General features: G+C 47.3%; 1 long non-coding RNA gene across 6 annotated transcripts in view; it reads right to left on the bottom strand.

The window, feature by feature from the left end:
- LOC141265958 (uncharacterized) overlaps positions 1-21,522 on the bottom strand; it is a 47,238-nt gene that overhangs the window by 21,931 nt on the left and 3,785 nt on the right. For 2 of the 6 annotated variants that reach the window (XR_012320180.1, XR_012320176.1), the window contains exons 3-4: positions 3,811-3,992; positions 3,658-3,707 (exon numbers count right to left, since the gene is read on the bottom strand). The exons of 2 other annotated variants lie outside the window; for them this stretch is intronic. This is a non-coding gene — a long non-coding RNA (uncharacterized lncRNA). The remainder of the gene's footprint in view (positions 1-3,657; positions 3,708-3,810; positions 3,993-21,522) is intronic. 2 more of the 6 variants (XR_012320181.1, XR_012320178.1) reach the window with 1 other exon arrangement.

The following is a 21,522-nucleotide window of genomic DNA, read 5'->3' on the forward strand; positions in this document are numbered from 1 at the left end:
TTCACCGATGGCGGGAAGAAGGTAGAAGATGGCGCCGGATGGCGGGAAACCTCCACGGATAGCGGGAATCTTCACCACTGGTAAGTTTGAACAGTCTTTGCTTTTCAGGCACGCAGTACCCGGTGGTTGCGGGCACGAAATCCTGCCGACTACGCCAAAGTTGACGCGCCCCTGGGCCTGTCTCGCGCTGCGTTGCGCATGCGGGAGCCTACCCGGAGCCGGATCAGTGGAGGGTTGTAGTCTCGTGGCGGTGACCCGGTCCGTGCCCAGGGAGTCAAACTAGACGGCAGTCTATTAGTAGTAAATAGTTGATGACTACGCCACCCGTTGAGTGCAGCCAGGGAGCTGCTGCTGCAGGGCAGACCGCTGAGGCCGGTGGTAGGATTGTGCAGCGTGATAGTATAACCCCCAACGGGAGGGGTATGGCCTCAGGGCAGCCGACGTGGATGATGGGGGTAGCAGGAACCACTCAGAGACGGTACGGTGTAGTTCAGGGTCTTTACTGGTAACAACGATAGACCCTCCCGGAGTACTTGCTAGCAAACGGGGCCTGGTCAGTCTTTGAGCAGATGGGATCTCCCCTGGCCAGGCATAGTTGTAGGCCTCACAAACTGACTGTACTCTTCTGGCTACCTTGCTAGAAGCTGATGTAAGTAGCCCACGTCCCTGAGTGTACCGTGTGGTGCTCACCCGTATGGCCGGTGACTCGGGGCCTTCTAATGGCTTCCGCTCCACGATGGCGGTGCTGGTCCCACGCGTGTGACCGTGCCTTCGGGCTTCTGGGCCAGAGGACCTGAAATCCCCTGCCTGATGGATTCTGCTGCTGGGTAGAAGTTAGTCCCCACAGCCTCGGACGCCGGGTCCGGTAAAGAATCTTCTTAGTCAGGGCGAGCTCTGCAGCTGCCAGCCCCTGACTCCTTGTAACTCTGCTGTTTCCTATGCTGCTTCTTGTCTCCACTCTCCTTGACTGACTCACCCTGCCTCAGCCCCGGGTTTATACAGGGGAAGTTCTTCCCCTCCCAAGACTGGGCAGGAGGTGTGGCATGCACAGGATCCCTGACCAAAGGACCTCCCACCTGCTCTCAGACATAACATTACATTACTGTGGAAAACCAGACCCCTGGGGTGCCACATATCTATCTATCTATCTATCTAATATCTATCTATCTATGTCATATCTACAGTATCTATGTCATATCTATGTCATATCTGTCATATCTATCTATCTATCTATGTCATATCTATCTATCTATCTATCCCATATCTATCTATCTATCTCATATCTATCTACCTATCTATCTATCTATCTATCTATCTATCTATCTATCTATCTATCTATCTATCTATCTATCTATCTCATATCTATCTAGCTCAAGCAAGATGAACATTTACCGAACATTTAAGTTCTTTAAAACTTCCAGGCGAATAAATAAATTGTCACAAAGGAAAAAAAAAGAAATTTCTACATCAACTTTTCAAAACATTTACAAACCAGAGGAATCACACTCAAAAAGAAGAAAAATAATTGTAACACTTTCATTGCTGGCCATTGATGACCCTTTCATTTCCTTCACTGGAACTCTTGGTATGAATGATGACTGCAGCTCATTGAGCAGATGGATGTGATGAGCGGCGCTGCCCACAGTCTGACCCGGCGTGCCGTACACCTGCCCTACCGGTTGTATGTGTATGTGAACTGCCAGGTTAACATGTGTAGCAGGTGTGAGCCGTCTGCGCTGGATTCTCACAATCACCAGAGGGGAACTAGGTTTAATACTGACTTAGATAAACTATTGTTTCCTAAATAATAAAAACATTGACAAAACGCAAAGTCTGTAACACAATGTAAACCACATAACCATAGACATCACAGACTTCTTATCTATTATACTGCTATGTAATGATATTTATAAATGGTATTACGTAACAATAATGACGTATAATAAATACTATATATTCAGGTTGCTGTCCCTGTGCTAAAAGTTGTAGAAATATTAGAAGTTGGCAAAAAGTTTTAGATCCATATACAAGTCATAGAAAGTTCTAAACGTTTATTTGATGCCTTTCATTTCCGTTTTGGGGGTGAGAGGCGCTTCCGATGTGGCGCCCGTCGGCTGCTTCCCATGATTCATGCTCCTATTAATTAAGATTCGGCATACATGATTACTGCTGATCAGTCTGATCTTCCAATATAGAAGAAAAAGGTGCAGCTAACCTTGTTAATAATTTATAGAATGGGCGCATTATTCATTCTAAAAAAACATCTCAGATCCTGCAGAACCTCTTTTTAAAGAATAAACAAGAGGTTCATATCAACCATCGATGAAATAAAGTGTGCAGAGGTGTATATTGTAGTGAAAACCACAGTTCCCCCATACAATGCCACCCAAATATAAGCCATAATGCCCCCAAAGCAGTGTGCCACAAAACTTCATTGACATACTTAGGTGCGGATTATATGGATTTTTGATGAGTGTCTGCTGTGGAAACGCACTAAAACTGCATAGGCATTTTTTACCTGTGGAATTTCCGCACCAAAAACAAGTCTATGGGGAAAATCTGCACATAAAACTCAGCGTACCCACAAAAGAAATTGACATGCTGTGGATTTGAAACACGCATCGCAGGTCAGTTTACACAGGGTTAAAAAGAAACACAGCAAGCAGTTGAGATTTCTATAAATCCCATCCACTTTGCTGAAACATAAGATGCTCCGTTTTGATGCAGCAAAAAATCAGCATCAAAAACGCACCAGAAACTCATCGTGGGATCGTAGCCTAAAACCTTCCGAATTGCCTGATTTAATTATGTGCCAAATCTAATGCAGATTGGTCCAGTTGTTTTAACTGCAAAATAATATTTGCGTTTGTGTTCATTTTTCCTTTTCTAATATCTGGAGAAAGGTATTCCTTACAGAACTGAAACCCAGTCTAAAACCTTACAAAGCGCATGATTTATCGAGGGGCCAAATTTGTTGGAGCTTGGTCCAATCTTTTGGCCGAGGAACAGACATCAGATAACAGGAGTTAATTTATTTAGGGTATGTGGGACAACGGATCTCATATAGGGAGGATGTAGGGAATTGATAACATGGTGCGGTCAGTTTATATTGGGAAAACCTGGTGACAGGTTCACTTTAATATGGTTCATGTAACATTTTGTGAACGTTTGTCATTTTTTATGGGCAGATAAGACTTTTCTAGTGATACAATCTTGGAAACAGTAGAAATGAGAATATGTAACTCACCACTTTGCTTTTAGGGGAGAAGATGTCCAAATATATTTGACGCCCAATGAGCCTGTAAAGTGGCACACAAAGTCTGTAAGGCACCATACAGGGGGCTATGAGGCCTCCGTGCACCAGCTTAGCTGTGTACACGGGCACTTCATTTGTGAGAGGCTGCACTGCAATAGTATTATGGGGTATATGTTTTTGAAAGGTAATTTGGTCAGAGAATACAAACACATTCCTCTGCTAGTACAAGAGTAAACTGGCTTATGTAAAAAAAAAAATTAAAAGTAAGTTTAATGAAAGTACAAAGTTGACATTTGGTATTTTTTCCTGCTGTTTACAAAATACAGCACATAAAAATTGTTCATAGCGACCGGCGGTAATACAGGTCATCACCAACAAACATTGTCCTGTTGTAACCAGACCTGTTTACTGCATCTTGTATTGTCTGCATTCCACAATTCCGAAAGGAAACCTTAAAAACATAGCAGATCACAAGGTTTTAAAACATTTAAAGGGAACGCTCAGTTGTGAGCTCATATATGATATGTATATCACTAGCAATACAGGATGATTACCTGCTATTTTCCTCAGTTCTTCTTGCTTGGGTTGTTTGTTAGATCAGCCCCATTAAAACAGAGATGTGATCTGTGTTCTACAGGGAGTCTACAGTAGTCTGAGACACGCCCCCTGCCACACCATTGGTTCAGGCTGCTGCTCTCTCACTTCTCTGGGCAGCTCTGTCTCTTCTGATTGGCTGCTGTATATAAACACAAGTCTATCATTGGCGTAGCAGTGAGTCAGTGTACAGAGAACTTTGTATTGTTGACCAGGTCAATGTCTAAGTGGTTAGTATATTCTTACAAAGTTTGTATGGGGTTCCCCTAGTTTCCTCTCCACTCCAAAACATATAATTGACTTTCTATGAAATTAACTCTAGTGGAAAAGCACCAATATAAATTTCTATGAAGCCTATTAGCTTTATGTCATATATTATTGCTATAGATTGAAATGATCCTTTAAGCAATATCATATTTTCCATAGTAAACGTGAGGACCGGGTGAGACCCAATTATCTGAAGCATCAGTGGTTTGAGCATCTAACAGGGAATTCATTAAAAAACTGAAATTTAGGGAAATTATGTCCTGTCATGCGGATGAGCAATGTTCGAGGATGCGAAGATTAAAAATTGCCCAAGGCGGTAAAACTTATAAGCATAGCTCTGAGAATCACAGTGAATAGTGTCAGCCTCAGAGCAACCGGCATTAAAGTGACAGATTTCTCAGCTACATCTTATTATTACTGGGACACTTCATTTGCTCGACTTGTGTTTTAGAGAACTGTGTACCAAGAACATCCGATTCGAGAACTTTTACTTCTTCTTTCAGACTTTATAAAACTAACGTTATCACATACGGTGCGCTTTTTTTTATATTTTAAAAATTGGATTCGATCCTAATTTTGTTAGAGAGGTAGTGCTACTTTTTTTTTTTACACCTCCTGGAATGTAGTGGCATATCAGTATAAGTGCGGTCCGATTTTCACGGACTGTCAGAATGGAGAAGGTGGAGAAGCTTTGTTTTATTTTATTTCTCCACGTACGAGATAAACTGACCGATTATTTTGATCAGACTTTCATCAGAGCTTGATCAAAGTGTCATCCGTTTTTCTCATTCATGGAGAAATAAAATAAAACAAAGTTTCTCCATCTTCTCCTTTCTGACAGTCCGTGAATATCGGACCACATTCGGATATCATCCAGGCACTTTCCAATTTTTTCACGGATCCATTGACTTGCATTGCCGATTTTGATCTGACTCTTGGATCAAAACTGGACATGTCTCTGCGATTTTCTGCAGACATCTCGGTCCGCGAAAAATCATGGACATTAGAATGGACCAATAAGTTATCCCAGCCATTAATGCTATACATGAAATATGGATAGCACACGTACGTGAAATTCAAATGTCTGAACAGTGTCAGACTGAAGAACATTGGGCCCACCAGAGGATTTGATTCTGAGGGCCCACCTTTTTCCCCCACTCAGGAGCCCCATAGCAGCTGCAAGGTTTGCACTATGAACTCTCCTGAAAGAGAAGCCCACCGAAGGATTCCCCGGTTCTCTGGTGGACCAGTCCAACCATGTGTCTGAATAAGCCCTAACATTGTAATTGGTGGGGTGGAGAGCCGAACTGTAGAAATTTAGACATTCCCAATAACGAAGCGACTTAGGACTTTTTGGCTTTTTACCTGCGTGACTGAGCAGTGAACTGCTATACAGATACATTGAAGTGAATGGCGTTGTGTTGTAGTTCCCTGGACAGTGGCCAAGAGCACCAATTTGCAGCAGAAAATCAGTACTTAGCAGGAGTCCCAGTAGAAGGACCCTCACCAATCACAAACTAATGGCAACTGAAGAATGCCAATAATACTTGGGAAGCTTAGGCTCTCTGCAGTCACATCTAGATGTAGTAGACCGCAGCCTTCGAGAGTATGTAGAAATTGCTAACCTCCAAATAGAATAAGCCTGGCTTAAACTTGTATTCAGTTAATCTGCTTATTAAAGGGGTGAAAAGTAGTCACTGTGCTATTTGTTATCATGGTGTGCATCACAATGAACATGGATTAAAGAAAGCTGAGGAGAGCTGTCTCAGGAGGTTAGAAAGAAAATTATAGACAAATATATTAAAGGTAAAGGCTAGAAGACCTTCTCCAAACAGCTTGAGGTTTCTGTTTTTTTGATTGAATAAAATCTTTATTATCATACATTTGTCAAAAGGGATAATTAACAGTGTACTGTGCCGCAGCCCAGTACATAAGTAAATTAATCTACATCATTCGAGCATAGCATAACAATATAACTCACTAACTATACATTAAACACCTATGCTACACAAAACGCTCAAGCTGAAAGAAAACGATTAGTTAGACAATAAATATGAAGAACGGCGATAGGGGAAGGGTAGAGAAAAGAGGGGATAGGGAGGGGGAAATTATAGGACCGAAGCTTTATCGAAAGACAACACACATGGAGGGAAAAGGGGGAGGAGAGGGGGTTTAGTCCTTGGCCTAGTCATTTGGTCCGTCCAAAATGGAATAGTCTCAAAGGCTGTGGATCAGCCTGCCACAGTCCCAGATGGACATCCTCTCCCTCCTCAACATGAGCTGGTTCCTGGCGACCCAAATATTGTCCTTAAAACAGTTTATAAAGCTCCAAGTCCTTGTGCCCGTTGGTCAATCTGTCCAATGACACATTGGTCCACATGGTTTTTAACATGTCAGCATGGAGTCCTGAAATGTTCTCCATCATGTCTCTGTTACTACAATTCCACATATTATTTAGAAGTTTTAGGCCTATGGGACTATGGAACCTCCCTGGACGTGGCCACGAGAGGAAAACTGATGACAAATTGAACAGACTGATAATACAAATGGTAACCAAAGAGCTCAGAACAACTTCTATAGGGATTATGGGGTGAACTCTAAGGTCAAGGTAAATCAGTGTTAGATCGCACCATCCATCGCTGTCTTATACTTGGACAAAGTGGACTTTATGGAAGACGACCGAGGAGGATATCGTCCCAGGAGTTGCTCTCTTTCAGTCGTAAGAGCGTGCATGGAGTCATTATAGTAACCACTCACTATACTGTGAGAGTGCTGCTATCACACCCCTACTGTCACTGGTGTATCAAGTGTGAGAGACAGTCGCTCTGGATCCGGCTGTAGAAGGTCACTGCTCTTGGTATTGCAGACCCCTTCTTGATCCTCTCATGTCTGTAGTGTAGCGATATCCTTCTTCCTTTAGGACCCAGCAGCGACCTCCACCTTCTGCTGCTAATTGACACACCCTTGCTTGGTAGTTAAAAACTCTCAGTGTCTTCAGAGAGTCGCTGGTGATAGTTCTATCACATACAAATTTAACATGAAGAGGAAGCCAGAGATCAGCTGCAGCCCGGACTTCGTCTTCATGTTCAATTCGACAGAAGGTGGAGACAGTGACACCAGCACTGATTGGGTGCCAGGATCCTGTGTCACAACAACAGCACGGGAGTCCCGGGACTGCGAGTGCCGACACCGCATGAACAGCACCAGCACGGTAGACGAGAAGAGTATAAGCTTTTTTATTTTATCGGGGCCAAACATTTAAATCTAGAAAAGGTTGTCCTAGTAGTGGACAAGGGCAGCACGGTGGCTCAGTGGTTAGCACTGCAGTCTTGCAGCGCTGGGGTCCCGGGTTCAATCCCACCAAGGACAACATCTGCAAGGAGTTTGTATGTTCTCCCCGTGGGTTTCCTCCGGGTTCTCTGGTTTCCTCCCACACTCCAAAGACATATTGTTATGGAATGTAGATTGTGAGCCCCAATGGGGACAGTGCCCATAATGTCTGTAAATTGTCTGAATTGTAAAGCGCTGTGGAATATGTTGGCGCTATATAAATAAAAATATTATTATTACTATTATTAACCCCTTTAAGCTCACAATCTGTTGTGTGCAGAGGTAATATGGCTCCGTAATACAGAGTTGCATAGCCTCTACACATTGCTCCGCAGCCTCTAAACATTGCTGTGCTGGTATATTCAGGTTTATACTGAATGTATCTGTGGCACCCCAGGGGTCTGGTTTCCACAGTAATGTAGTGTTATGTCTGAGAGCAGGTGGGAGGTCCTTTGGTCAGGGATCCTGTGCATGCCACACCTCCTGCCCAGTCTTGGGAGGGGAAGAACTTCCCCTATAAAAACCTAGGGCTGAGGCAGGGTTAGTGAGTAGAGAAGAAGTAGAGACGAGAAACAGTCATAGGAAGAAACAGCAGAAGCTCAGTGGGAGCAATACTACTACGAGTCAGGGGCTGGCAGCTGCAGAGCTCGCCCTGACTGAGAAGCTTTCTTACCGGACCCGGCGTCCGAGGCTGTGGGGACTAACTCTTACCCAGCAGCAGAAGCCGACCGGCAGGGGATTTCAGGTCCTCAGGCCCAGAAACCCGAAGGCACGGTCACACGCGTGGGACCAGCACCGCCATCGTGGAGCGGAAGCCATTAGAAGGCCCCGAGTCACCGGCCATACGGGTGAGCACCACACGGTACACTCAGGGACGTGGGCTACTTATATCCGCTTCTAGCAAGGTAGCCAGAAGAGTACAGTCAGTTTGGGAGGCCTACAACTCCGCCTGGCCAGGGGAGATCCCATCTGCTCAAGGACTGACCAGGCCCCGTTCACTAGCAAGTACTCCGGGAGGGTCTATCGTTGTTACCAGTAAAGACCCTGAATTACACCGCACCGTCTCTGAGTGGTTCCTGCTACCCCCATCTTCCACGTTGGCTGCCCTGAGGCCATACCCCTCCCGTTGGGGGTTATACTATCACGCTGCACAATTCTACACCGGCCTCAGCGGTCTGCCCTGCAGCGGCAGCTCCATAGCTGCAAATCAACGGGTGGCGTAGTCGACACTCAAATAACATCTATCAAGACTGCCACACACTGAGTTTGACTCCCTGAGCACGGACCGGGTCCCCGCCACTCGGAGACTACAACCCTCATCTGATCCGGTTCCGGGTAAGCCCCCGTGCGCGAGACGCTGCGCGACACAGCAGGCCCAGGGGCGCGTCAACTTTGGCGTAGTCGGCAGGATTTCGTGCCCGCAACCACCGGGTACTGCGTGCCTGAAAAAGAGACTTTTAAAACTTACCATCCGTGAAGTTTTCCCGCCATCGGTGAAGATTCCCGCCATCCGGCGCCATTTTCAGCCTTCTTCCCGCCATCTGTGAAGATTCCCGCCATCCGGCGCCATCTTCAGCCTTCTTCCCGCCATCCGTGGAGTTTTCCCGCCGTTGGACGCCATCTTGAGGACGCCGCGCGGGAAGAAGAGGGGCGTGGACTCCGAAAAGCCCGCGAGAACTGAAGCCCCGCCTCACGTCCGGACGTTGCGTAAGGTCCTGGAAGGAGCCCAGCAGACGCCGACGTCACCGGAGCGCGACGGAAGGTCCTCAACCCTGACGATCCACTGCGGAGCCGCGGCCTACGGAAGAGGATCATCGCAAGGTAGGCCACGGTCCACTAGGGGGGAGAAGGATGTCGGATACGGAGGAGAGCTTCACCGCTTCAACCCCCGCCAGCGCCACCGCTGTCGCGGTCATGCCTTTCACCATGCCCTATATCCCGGGGGCAGCCTGGCTACCCCAGTACTCAGGGGAGTCACATACCCTGCAGGACTTTAGAGAAAGGCTGGATAGCCTCTTCCAGGTGTACCCCCTCACAGAGGAGCAAAAAGTGAGCATCCTGGTGGCCCAATTAACCGGAGCAGCCCGAAGGGAGGTAAAGTCCTGGCCACCTGGGGGGAGGACTGTCGCAGGGATACTAACCCGGCTGAGGGACACCTTTGATACCCGCACCTCAGCCGAGATCAAGCTTAGATTCTACGGGTGCAAACAGCGGTCCCATGAGAGTATAAGGGACTATGCCCTGAACCTACAAGAGGCCCTGAGAGCCGTTAAGCAGACCGACCCTGACGGCGTGGGAGACGAGGACAGGCTGTTGACTGAACAATTTATAGAGGGTTTATATTGCAATGCCCACCGAACCCAGTTGCGGGCAATGGCCCTACAGGACCCTCATCTGGGATTTGCACAGTTCAAGGACAGAGCCATCCGGGTGCTCCGAGATCCGGCACCGGATGGCGTTGTGACCCACAGGCGCCCAGCTATCACTTACCACCAGGAGGCGGCGCCCTTGTCGGCAGGGCCTGTAGGGGCTGATGCGCAGGCTTTGAACAATGACCCGGCTCCAGACCTGCACCATCAGGTCCAAGAGCTAGCTAAAAGCGTTGCTGCGTTAACCCGAACTGTGCAGTCTTTACAGGCTTCCACTCCAGGGAAGATCCAGCTGGCATCCGGACCGGAGAACATCCCGTGGCGTCGACCAAGGAGGACCCCACCGGCCAGAGGAAGACCCAGTGACCGGTACAACGAGGACGGACGACCCATCTGCCGCCGCTGCAATCAACCCGGACATATGGCAAGGTACTGTCCTTTAAACTGGCACAACCTGGGGGTAGAGGGCCAACCCCCAGGAAAAAGATCACCAGGCCCATCGAACTGGCGCGACAAATATGTCGGAGGACGTCCAGTCTTGCCTGTGGTACTGGATGGCATCCCTATGAGTGCCCTACTAGACACCGGGTCACAGGTCACCACCATCCCGTACGTGCTCTTCAAGCAGTACTGGAATGACTCGGATATAACCCGCTACCCTGACGACGACTTGAGTATCATCGCCAGCAATGGTCAGCCCGTGCCACAGATCGGATTTAAAGAGGCGACCATTAAAATTGGTAGAGTCGAACTAGCAGCACAGGGACTGATTATTGTAGACATTGACAAACACGAGAGTCACCCAAAGATAACGCTAGGAACTAATGTAATTGAAAATTGTCTTGCAGAGGTGATTTTCCTTTTACAACAGGTTGCCAAGAACGCCAGCTCCGGCGAGCAGCGGGTGCTCCAGAAAGAGATCCGGGCACTGATGCGACGGCAACAGGTGGAACTCTCCGGCGGTGAGATTGGTAGCGTAAGAATGTGTGACCCTTTTCCTATTGCCATGCCCCCAAAAAGTGAAATGATGATTTGGTGCCGGGCAGCTATTGGTCTGAGAGGTAGGGATTACCAGGCAATGGTAGAACCAGTTTACTCGGACAGTAGGCCCACCATTTTGACAGCACGGGGGGTGGTTGATGTACGCCATGGGAGGGTGCCCGTTCGCATAATAAATATCGGGGAGAGGGAAGTGTACCTGCCCCGGTATGCCACGCTAGCCAAATTATATACCATTAACCAAAATTCTATACAATCTGTGGAACCCTTGCCTCCATCTCACCCGGAGGAAGGTAACGGCTCTAAGAAAAACATGGAGGACTGGTGTCAGCAACTACATCTGGGTACTGACTCCACTCCCGCACACCAGAAACAAGGAGTCTATCGGGTGGTTCAAGAGTACGAGAGAGTGTTCAGTAAACACCCGTTAGACTTCGGGCGAGTCAAGGGGGTAGAACACCACATCCCCACGGGAGACCATCCTCCTATAAAAGAGAGGTATCGACCCGTACCCCCTGCCCACTACCAACACGCCAAGGGGATGCTTAGAGACATGAAGGAGGCTGGGGTGATCAGGGATAGCTGTAGCCCCTGGGCAGCTCCACTAGTCTTAGTCAGAAAAAAAGACAACACCATGAGGATGTGTGTAGATTACCGGAAAATCAACCGTATCACACACAAGGATGCGTACCCCTTACCAAGGATAGAGGAGTCATTGGCTGCTTTAAGATCTGCTAACTTCTTCTCTACCTTGGATCTCACTAGCGGGTACTGGCAGGTTCCTGTAGCAGAGGCGGACCGGGAGAAGACCGCATTCACCACCCCGATGGGACTTAGCGAGTTCACCTGCATGACGTTCGGACTCTGCAACGCACCAGGAACCTTCCAACGACTAATGGAGTGTTGTCTGGGCCACAGAAACTTCGAGACGGTCCTGTTGTACCTGGACGATGTTATCGTATATTCCAAGACGTATGAGGACCACCTGAAACACCTGGCGGAAGTGTTCGAAGCTCTGGCGAGTTACGGCCTAAAGGTGAAACCCTCCAAGTGTCACCTCCTGAAACCAAAGGTGCAGTACCTGGGACACGTGGTGAGCGCTGACGGAGTGGCTCCCGACCCTGATAAGATCACCGCAATTAAGGAATGGCCAAGCCCCTCCAGCGTAAAAGAAGTGCGGCAGTTCCTCGGGTTGGTAGGCTACTACCGAAGGTTTATTCCCGGTTTCACCAAAAAGGCAGCACCTATGCAGGACCTCCTGATAGGCCAGTCCCGGAAGGCCAAGAACCAGAAGCCGCCCTTCAAATGGGAGGAGCTGGAAGAAGAGTCCTTCCGCCAGCTGAAGATGGCCCTCACGGGGGACGAAATCCTGGCGTACCCGGATTATAGCCAGCCCTTTATCCTCTACACCGACGCCAGTAACATCGGGCTAGGAGCCGTACTGTCCCAGATCCAGCAGGGGAAGGAACGAGTAATCGCCTACGCCAGCCGAAAACTGCGACCCACCGAAAGGAACCCCGAGAATTACAGCTCATTTAAGCTAGAGTTCCTGGCCGTAGTATGGGCAGTCACCGAGCGCTTTAAGCATTACCTCACTTCTTCCCGGTTCACCGTGTACACGGATAACAACCCGTTGACACACCTGGACACGGCAAGACTCGGTGCCCTGGAGCAGAGGTGGATGGCCCGTCTGTCCAACTACGAGTTCACAATCAAATACCGGGCCGGACGCTCCAATACCAACGCGGACGCCCTGTCCAGGATGCCCAACCTGCCGGACGAAGGAGAAGATCCGGAGGGACTGGAAGAAGTTGAACTCCCTGCGTTCCACCGTCATGGGACTATCCAGTATTCCCACCGGGTAAGGAGTAAACAGGCTGCTACGTTGAACCCCTTACCTCACTACAACTGGGCGGAAACGCAAGACAGCGACCCTGCCGTCCGACTGGTGAAGGAGATGCTGACTCGCCCGGAGGCTTGCCTTGAACCAGACGCTCCGGAGGAAGCCAAACAACTATGGGCAGAGAAGAGTCGACTGTTCCTTTACAAGGGGAAGTTGTGCCGCAGAATGGTTAACTCCCGGACGCATGAACTACTCTGGCAAGTAGTGGTGCCACGAAGAGACGCAGCCATGGTGATGGAGGCATACCACGACGGAGCTGGACACTTCGGGTGGAAGAAGCTGGAGTTCCTGCTGCGCGGGCGATTCCACTGGGTAGGCATGAGGGGAACCATTGAGAAGTGGTGCAGAGACTGTGGCCCGTGCAACCTGAGAAGGAAGGACCGTGCCAGCCAGAAGACTCCCCTGCAGTCCATCGTCACCCGGCAACCGTTGGAACTGGTAGCCTTGGATCATGTAAAACTGACCCCAAGCAGAAGTGGCTACGTCTACGCGTTAACCATCGTGGATCATTACTCCCGGTTCTTGGTTGTCGTCCCCGTCAAGGACTTAACGGCTCAAACAGCAGCTAGAGCCTTCCAGCAGCACTTCTGCCGTCCACACGGGTACCCGGACCAAGTGCTGACGGACCAGGGACCTGCCTTTGAAGCGGAGGTCTTCCAGGAATTCTGCAATCTGTATGGCTGCCGGAAGATAAGGACGACACCCTACCATCCGCAAACTAATGGACTTTGTGAGAAAATGAACCAGGTGGTAATGGATCTTCTAAAAACGTTGCCCCTGGAAGAACGCAGTCTGTGGCCTGAGAAGTTGTCCGATCTGGTGGACCTATACAACCACATCCCGGTAAGTTCCACCAACTGTACCCCGGCTTACCTAATGAGGGCAAGACCTGGTAAGTTACCTGTTGACCTGGAAATGGGAGTCCTGACACCCGAGGACACTTCACCAGAAGCAGACTGGGACACAGAGAGGCAGCAGCAGTACCGGAGAGTACAGGAGAGCGTGGAGCGAAGTCTCTGTCAGGCTAGGGAAAGACAAGAGAAAACTTACAACCAGTATGCTCCCGCTGTTCCCCTGGTACCCGGAGAGCAGGTCTTGAAGAGGAAGAGACGGCTCCACAAGTTGGACGACCAGTGGGAGAAGGACCCGTACACCGTACTGCCCTCAAGCCACGAGAACCCGAAGGTTTGTACCATCAGTAAAGACGGAGGGGAAACCACAGCCATTGTATCCCGGGACCACCTGAAGAAGTGTCCCGAACAACTGAGGAACCCTGAAGAGGAACAAGAAGACCATCGACCCGTAGAGGAAAGGGAAGATATGGTTAGTACTGTGCTCGGGGACTTCCCTCGGTCTTGGACTCAAGTCAATGGTGCAGTTGTGGTACCCGTACTCACCTTCCTCCAACCAGCATCCCAAGTACCTACGGAGCAACAGGTAGAGCTGGAAGAACAGCCGGTCCAGGAGGCAGAAGACCCCACACCAGCAGACCAGGAGGATCAACCCTCTGCTTGCAGTGAGCCTGCCATATCCCTAGTGAGCCAAAGAGCCGGTAGACAGCTGCCCAGTTTACCCTTGACAGCTCCTACACCCTGTAGTTCAGGACTAGACAGTCAGCTCCGTAGGTCCACTAGGGCCACTAGGGGCCAGTTACCCGCACGTTGGAGGATTTGAAGTGTATAAATTGTTTTATTTATGTTTACCTGTGTATTGTTGCTTGTGTATAATTTTGTGTTTCTAGTTCTTTGTAGGAGTCCTTGGTGGATTTACCGGGAATCCTTGTACATAGTTGGAGCGTAACCCAGGACGGACTAAAGACTGTTAAGGACTCGGGGCAGGACAAACCCCTACCTGGTTACGTCTCCCTGTTTTGGTGAAATGGACACCTTGCTTTTCTTCAAAGACTGCACCCGGTTACGGACATGCCGTAACCATCCTTATATGTTTTTCTTATTGTATTATTATTGTTTTTACCTTGTTATGTTTTTCTAAAATATGTTTAGTCCCGGAGTACTAAATTTCACTAGGGGGGAATGTGGCACCCCAGGGGTCTGGTTTCCACAGTAATGTAGTGTTATGTCTGAGAGCAGGTGGGAGGTCCTTTGGTCAGGGATCCTGTGCATGCCACACCTCCTGCCCAGTCTTGGGAGGGGAAGAACTTCCCCTATAAAAACCTAGGGCTGAGGCAGGGTTAGTGAGTAGAGAAGAAGTAGAGACGAGAAACAGTCATAGGAAGAAACAGCAGAAGCTCAGTGGGAGCAATACTACTACGAGTCAGGGGCTGGCAGCTGCAGAGCTCGCCCTGACTGAGAAGCTTTCTTACCGGACCCGGCGTCCGAGGCTGTGGGGACTAACTCTTACCCAGCAGCAGAAGCCGACCGGCAGGGGATTTCAGGTCCTCAGGCCCAGAAACCCGAAGGCACGGTCACACGCGTGGGACCAGCGCCGCCATCGTGGAGCGGAAGCCATTAGAAGGCCCCGAGTCACCGGCCATACGGGTGAGCACCACACGGTACACTCAGGGACGTGGGCTACTTATATCCGCTTCTAGCAAGGTAGCCAGAAGAGTACAGTCAGTTTGGGAGGCCTACAACTCCGCCTGGCCAGGGGAGATCCCATCTGCTCAAGGACTGACCAGGCCCCGTTCGCTAGCAAGTACTCCGGGAGGGTCTATCGTTGTTACCAGTAAAGACCCTGAATTACACCGCACCGTCTCTGAGTGGTTCCTGCTACCCCCATCTTCCACGTCGGCTGCCCTGAGGCCATACCCCTCCCGTTGGGGGTTATACTATCACGCTGCACAATTCTACACCGGCCTCAGCGGTCTGCCCTGCAGCGGCAGCTCCATAGCTGCAAATCAACGGGTGGCGTAGTCGACACTCAAATAACATCTATCAAGACTGCCACACACTGAGTTTGACTCCCTGGGCACGGACCGGGTCCCCGCCACTCGGAGACTACAACCCTCATCTGATCCGGTTCCGGGTAAGCCCCCGTGCGCGAGACGCTGCGCGACACAGCAGGCCCAGGGGCGCGTCATATCCACCATACCATACCATTCACCATTATATTATTACAGGTCTTTACAATACTCAACCAAAATACAGCCATCTGCATAAGGCATTTTACTGTAGAGAACAACGCCATTGAATATAATCAAATTTTCTGGGCAGCAGTGGAGCTTCTTTCTCCAGGTAATGTAAGCTAAACTGATCCGTCATCTACCTGGATTGTAGACGGCAGCGATTAGGAGTCCTGAGATCTCTTCTCCAGGCTACAGAGATATAGTTACAGGCTGATAGGATCTGCAAATCTGAGGGTTATTCGTAAAGCACACAATGCAAGATTAGCTTCTTGATATCCTGGCAGCAACATTTTTGCCAACCAATGTCCTACCAGGTTACGTGACTATTATTATGACTGTTTGTTGTTCTCACGCAACCTGGGCCAGAGCGTATTGTGCAAAAAAAAAAAAATTGAGCGCGAAGCTTCCTTCTTTCTTCCACAAGGTAACGACATTGCAAATGCCTGCAAGAGTCACCAGCAAATAGAGACAGCCTGGAGGAATGATGGGTGTGTGATAGGATTACAAGTGGGGGAGGGCAAGGCCAGGACTAACATGGAGAGTACACAAAAGCTGCAAGTCTCAGAAGGCCGTGTTTGTATTAGCAACATAGCAGCACTGTACAGACAGAATGAGCCGTGCGTGCGTTAGTAGGATTTTAGGGTTAAAGGGTGATGGCACCTTTGAAAAACTTTTGACAAGTCACAATTTTCGATCACTGATGTACCAGGTGTTGAACGCGTGTGTGCCCCTCCGTTTGTGAAATCAGCCCCCGAACCTCAATCGTCTCTCTGACTTGTGAAATGTTTTCTGAAACTGCAAGAACTTTTTTAAAGGATTGTCCAAGATAATAAAAAAAAATCTGTCCATAATACTGTTAAAATAGTTCAATATCACCTACACATTTCATCCCGGCGGCACATCCCCACTGGTCTTCCGTTTACTTTGGATGCAACCATCAAAACCCAAATGATGGCTACAGTCAATCACTGGAGAGATGTGATTGGCTGCAGTAGTCATGTGAGGTATGCCGATGGACAGCTGCAGCCAATCTAAATAGCAGATGAACAGGGAGAATTGGGGATGTACTAAAAGGGCAGGGATGATATAAGTAGGCGCATCTTATTTACGTATTCTAAGGCTTCATTCACACTGCAGTTTTTTTCATGTAGGAGTAAATCAGACCAAGTTTCATCAGTGATTTCCGTCAGAGTTTCATCAGAGTTTGGTCTGAGTGTCATCAACTTTTATTGTACGTGAAAAAAAGCAACAAAAAAAGTTTCTCCACCTTCTCCCTCAATGTCTCTCCTCCCTGCTGAGATCTCACACTGCTCTATTTAAGGTAAGCTGCAGCTGACAGTCAGGCTGGGTGGGTAGAGACTGAATAAATTTGACACATGAGCTTTTTCATTCTTGATGAGGCTGCTATATATATTTTGAAAATCTGTGTAACCCAATCTCCTCCAACCTGGCCTGATTAACAGCTCCTCAGTGTCCCTCCTCCCTGCTGAGATCTCACACTGCTCTATTTAAGCTGCAGCTGACAGTCAGGCTGGGTGGGTAGAGACTGAATAAATTCGACACATGAGCTATTTCATTCTATAGCTGAACTGATAAACTGCTTATCTTAAAGAGATTATCCAGCTATGGGGAAATCGGACATCGGAGTGCTTTACGATTTTTTCACAGACCCGTAGATTTGCATTGCTGATTTTGATCAGACAATCACATCAAAATCAGACATCTCTCTGTGATTTAGTGCAGACGCACAGGCCATGAAAAATTATGGACATTCGAAAGACTCCATTCACTATTATAGATACAAGTGATATCCGTGAGAAACATGAATTTGCAGAAAACAGATGGATGAATGAGGCCTAAGGCTATGTTCACACATTGCGTTTCTGCAGTGTTTTTTTGGTGCTTTTTTATGCAAATTTTCAGGTGCGTTTTACAGTACCAGCAAAGTCTATGAGATTCCAGAAATCTCATGCACACACCTTGGTTTTGGTTTGATCAGTATTTTGTGCTTTGCATGTTTTTTTGCACAATAGAGCATGTCACTTCTTTCAGCGTTTTTTCAGTATTTTTTGTGCCAAAACCTGATGAAATAGAATGAGATTTTTTTTTTCACTGAACTTTATGTACATGCATAAAGAGACAAAATGACAGTGAAAAAATCGCAGCAAAACCGCAGCATAATCTCAGCAAAAAACAAGCAAAAAAAACAATCAAAACCCTGGACAAAGCTTCCTGGCAAAAGATCAGGTTTTGCTGCAGAAAAAAACGCTGAAAAAACGCAATGTGTGAACATAGCCTAACAGTATTGCAGAATGTGGGCAACTTTTTAATTGGATTACCCCCTTAAGATTCACTCTAACCTGAACTTTTATTAGATTAAAGCACCTACAAATTTAAATTTAAAAGTAAGTAACCCCCTATTTCCAATCCCATCAAATCATTCTTAGAAAGTTGAAATCTGGAGTCCATTAATTTAAAGGGAATGTCTTAAGAAAACAATCCTTGACCATATGCAATATTAACGTATACGGACGTGATAGAAGTAGGGGTTCTATTTCTGTTTACCTACCAGATAAAGCATTTCATGAGTCCTACTTAATTTAGGATTATACAGCCATTCTTACATGGATTTTCATAGTAAGTACACCAGCCCCACCAGGTCTCAAATATGTGTTTAATAATATATGCAGAGTTGAGGGTCTGTGTCCCAGTATTTGCAACAAAACTAATATATTAAGAAAAAAATCCCAAATTTTCCTTTTGCTCTCTTGCAGCTAAGCCCCAGGTTGCCAGCTATTAAGATTCCTATCAAACCAAAGTAACTTGCTATTTCTATTTCCTACTACAATTCTTATTACCATCCTGGGGTTATATTGTGCGGAGCCGCTGGAATCAGTACGTTAGAGGGCTCTCTATTAAACTTCCTCTTCCTCTTGCTTTGTTAGTTGCCACTTTTAGTGGTTTATATGCTGTACATTGCTATTTATCATGTCATAGCTGCTTATCTCCATTTTCTAGTATTTTTTCCAGATTGAAAAAGAAAGCTATTTGGCTGCCAACTGTGTTTGCTGACTATGCAAACGTTTAGGCATTCTTGTTTGTGCACCCTCTTCTATTGTGTTTGGCATTCGCCCCTGTCTATTCAATTTTTGCCCTCCTGTGGTTCTACTACACGTTATCTAGAAAAATAATAACCAGACTGTAATCCTACAGCCATTATGGGGCACTCGACCTTTCAGGATTCTCTTTGGTCGATAAGGAGGTATATGAGTCAGGTTAAAGGCCCCGTCACACTAAGCGACGCTACAGCAATCCCGACAACGATACGACCTGTCAGGGATCGTTGCTGCGTCGCTATGTGGTCGCTGGTGAGGTGTCAAACAGTCAGATCTTCCCAACGACGCAGCAACGATGCAGCGACCCGTAACGACCTGTATAACGATGCACGCCTATGTGTTTCTGTGTCTGAGTCGTCAACAAGGTCGTTGGTAAGGTGTCAAACACACCGATGCATGCTACCCAGCGGGACCTCAACGATCAAAGAAATGTCCAGACCATTCCGACACGACCAGCGATCTCACAGCAGGGGCCTGGTCGCTGCTAAGTGTCAAACGTAGCGAGATCGCTGCTGAGGTCGCTGTTGCGTCACAAAACTTGTGACTCAGTAGCAATCTCGCTTAGTGTGACGGGGGCTTAATACAAGGATAGTCTTTACTTAGATCTCTCCTACGGGGGGCACTCAAGAGTGGCGAATACAATAAGGCTGTGTGCCCACTATGTGTTTTTCAAGCATTTTTGATGCGGAATTTCTGCAGCAGAAACGCTTTAAAAACTGTTGGTAATCCGTGCCCCATGATCCCCAATGAAAATCTGCATGTTCTGTGCCCATGCTGCGGATTTTTCCGCAGCGGATTTTCCTTGCGTACAAATCCGCAGCATGTCCATTATTTGTGCGTTTCTGCATGTAAAAACGCTGAAAAAACACGTGTAAAATCCGCAAGCGTTTTTGACTGCCAAGACCATACAGAAGCGCTGCAGAAATTTTCTGCTTCATTTCTGCATCGTGGGCACATAGCCTAAGGCATAGAGTCTGAACAGTTCAGTTAAAGAGGTCATCAGATTTCAGAATACATACTGCATGCTTTACTAAACAGATTTATTAGACTTGATAAGGCTGCTATATATATTTTGAAAATCTGTGTAACCCAGTCTCCTCCCACCTGGCCTGATTCACAACTCCTCAGTGTCCCTCCTCCCTGTTGAGATCTCACACTGCTCTATATAAGCTGCAGCTGACAGTCAGGCTGGGTGGGTAGAGACTGAATAAATTTGACACATGAGCTATTTCATTCTTGATAAGGCTGCTATATATATTTTGAAAATCTGTGTAACCCAATCTCCTCCCACCTGGCCTGATTGACAGCTCCTCAGTGTCCCTCCTCCCTGCTGATATCTCACACTGCTCTATATAAGCTGCAGCTGACAGTCAGGCTGGGTGGGTAGAGAATGAATACATTGGACACATGAGCTATTTCATTCTATAGCTGGACTGATAAACTGCTTATCTTAAAGAGGTTATCCAGCACCGGGGAAATATATACACTGTTGGGATTCGACTGTGCCTGCTGGTTCAATTTGCATACCTGCATACTTGTTCAATCCTAACAGGTGATATATTACACACTGAGACCACCCACTGGACTCCAAAGACCAGAATCAATCAGGCTATAAATTACAAATTATACTGACTTTTTGCATATAACACCATATACTGTAAATGCCTGATACCTGCAGATCAAACTACATATTTGTGACAGGCTTTTTTAATTCATGTGTATGAGCAGCTCCCCTACATCTTAAGCACTGAAAATAAAGAACTTTATGCTATAGCACATGATGGGTGTCTTGATGGCGGACGCTGCTTCGCTTTGCATAGGTTATATGTGGATATAATGGGAAAGCAAACAGATTGCATCATCTATGCTGCGCTGCCACAATGGCTATGAAAATAAGGGGAGGCTTTTAGGGTAAAGGCCTGTGCTGTGGTCAGGCTGTAATGATGTATGTCACATGAAATGCACAACTACAACCCGGGAAATATTTCCTAAACAGCCTTATAGTCTTATTATAATGTCGCAGTCTCCATTACCCTGAGGACCTATCACTTGATCCGCTGCAGTTATATAAGCATAAGCCTCAGATACACATCAGCCCGGCTTCAGTATACACATATACTATTAACCAGCACCTGCACAATGGACGGCTGCAAAAACCTTATGCCCTGCCAAGTTCTGTAAAAATTATATAATGCCGGAAACGAGGGATAGTTTGATTGAAGTAACCAGCAAAATGTTAAGGTACACACATGCGATCAGTGCTGGACTGGGGAGATATTGACTTAGGGGGTCCATTGTTCATGCAAATATTACATTGATAATTCATGATAATCAGCTGGGTAGCTTGTTATATGATTGATAAGATGATGCCTTTGTCTGTACACAGTGATTCAAGTGTATTGTGTCAACTCGTAGACTGTGAGCCCTCACGGGCAGGATCCTCTCTCCTCCTGTACCAGTCGCTGACTCGTTTTGATCAAGATCACTGTACTTGTTTTTATTATGTATACCCCTTTTCCCATGTAAAGCGCCATGGAATAAATGGTGCTATAATAATAAAAAAGTAATAATAATAACTAGCGCTCATATAGGAGTATGAGGGG

Source organism: Phyllobates terribilis, unplaced genomic scaffold (genome assembly GCF_046119375.1).
Source record: "Phyllobates terribilis strain yellow unplaced genomic scaffold, ASM4611937v1 Scaffold_4__5_contigs__length_816908805, whole genome shotgun sequence".
In the NCBI taxonomy this organism is placed as follows: domain Eukaryota; kingdom Metazoa; phylum Chordata; class Amphibia; order Anura; family Dendrobatidae; genus Phyllobates; species Phyllobates terribilis.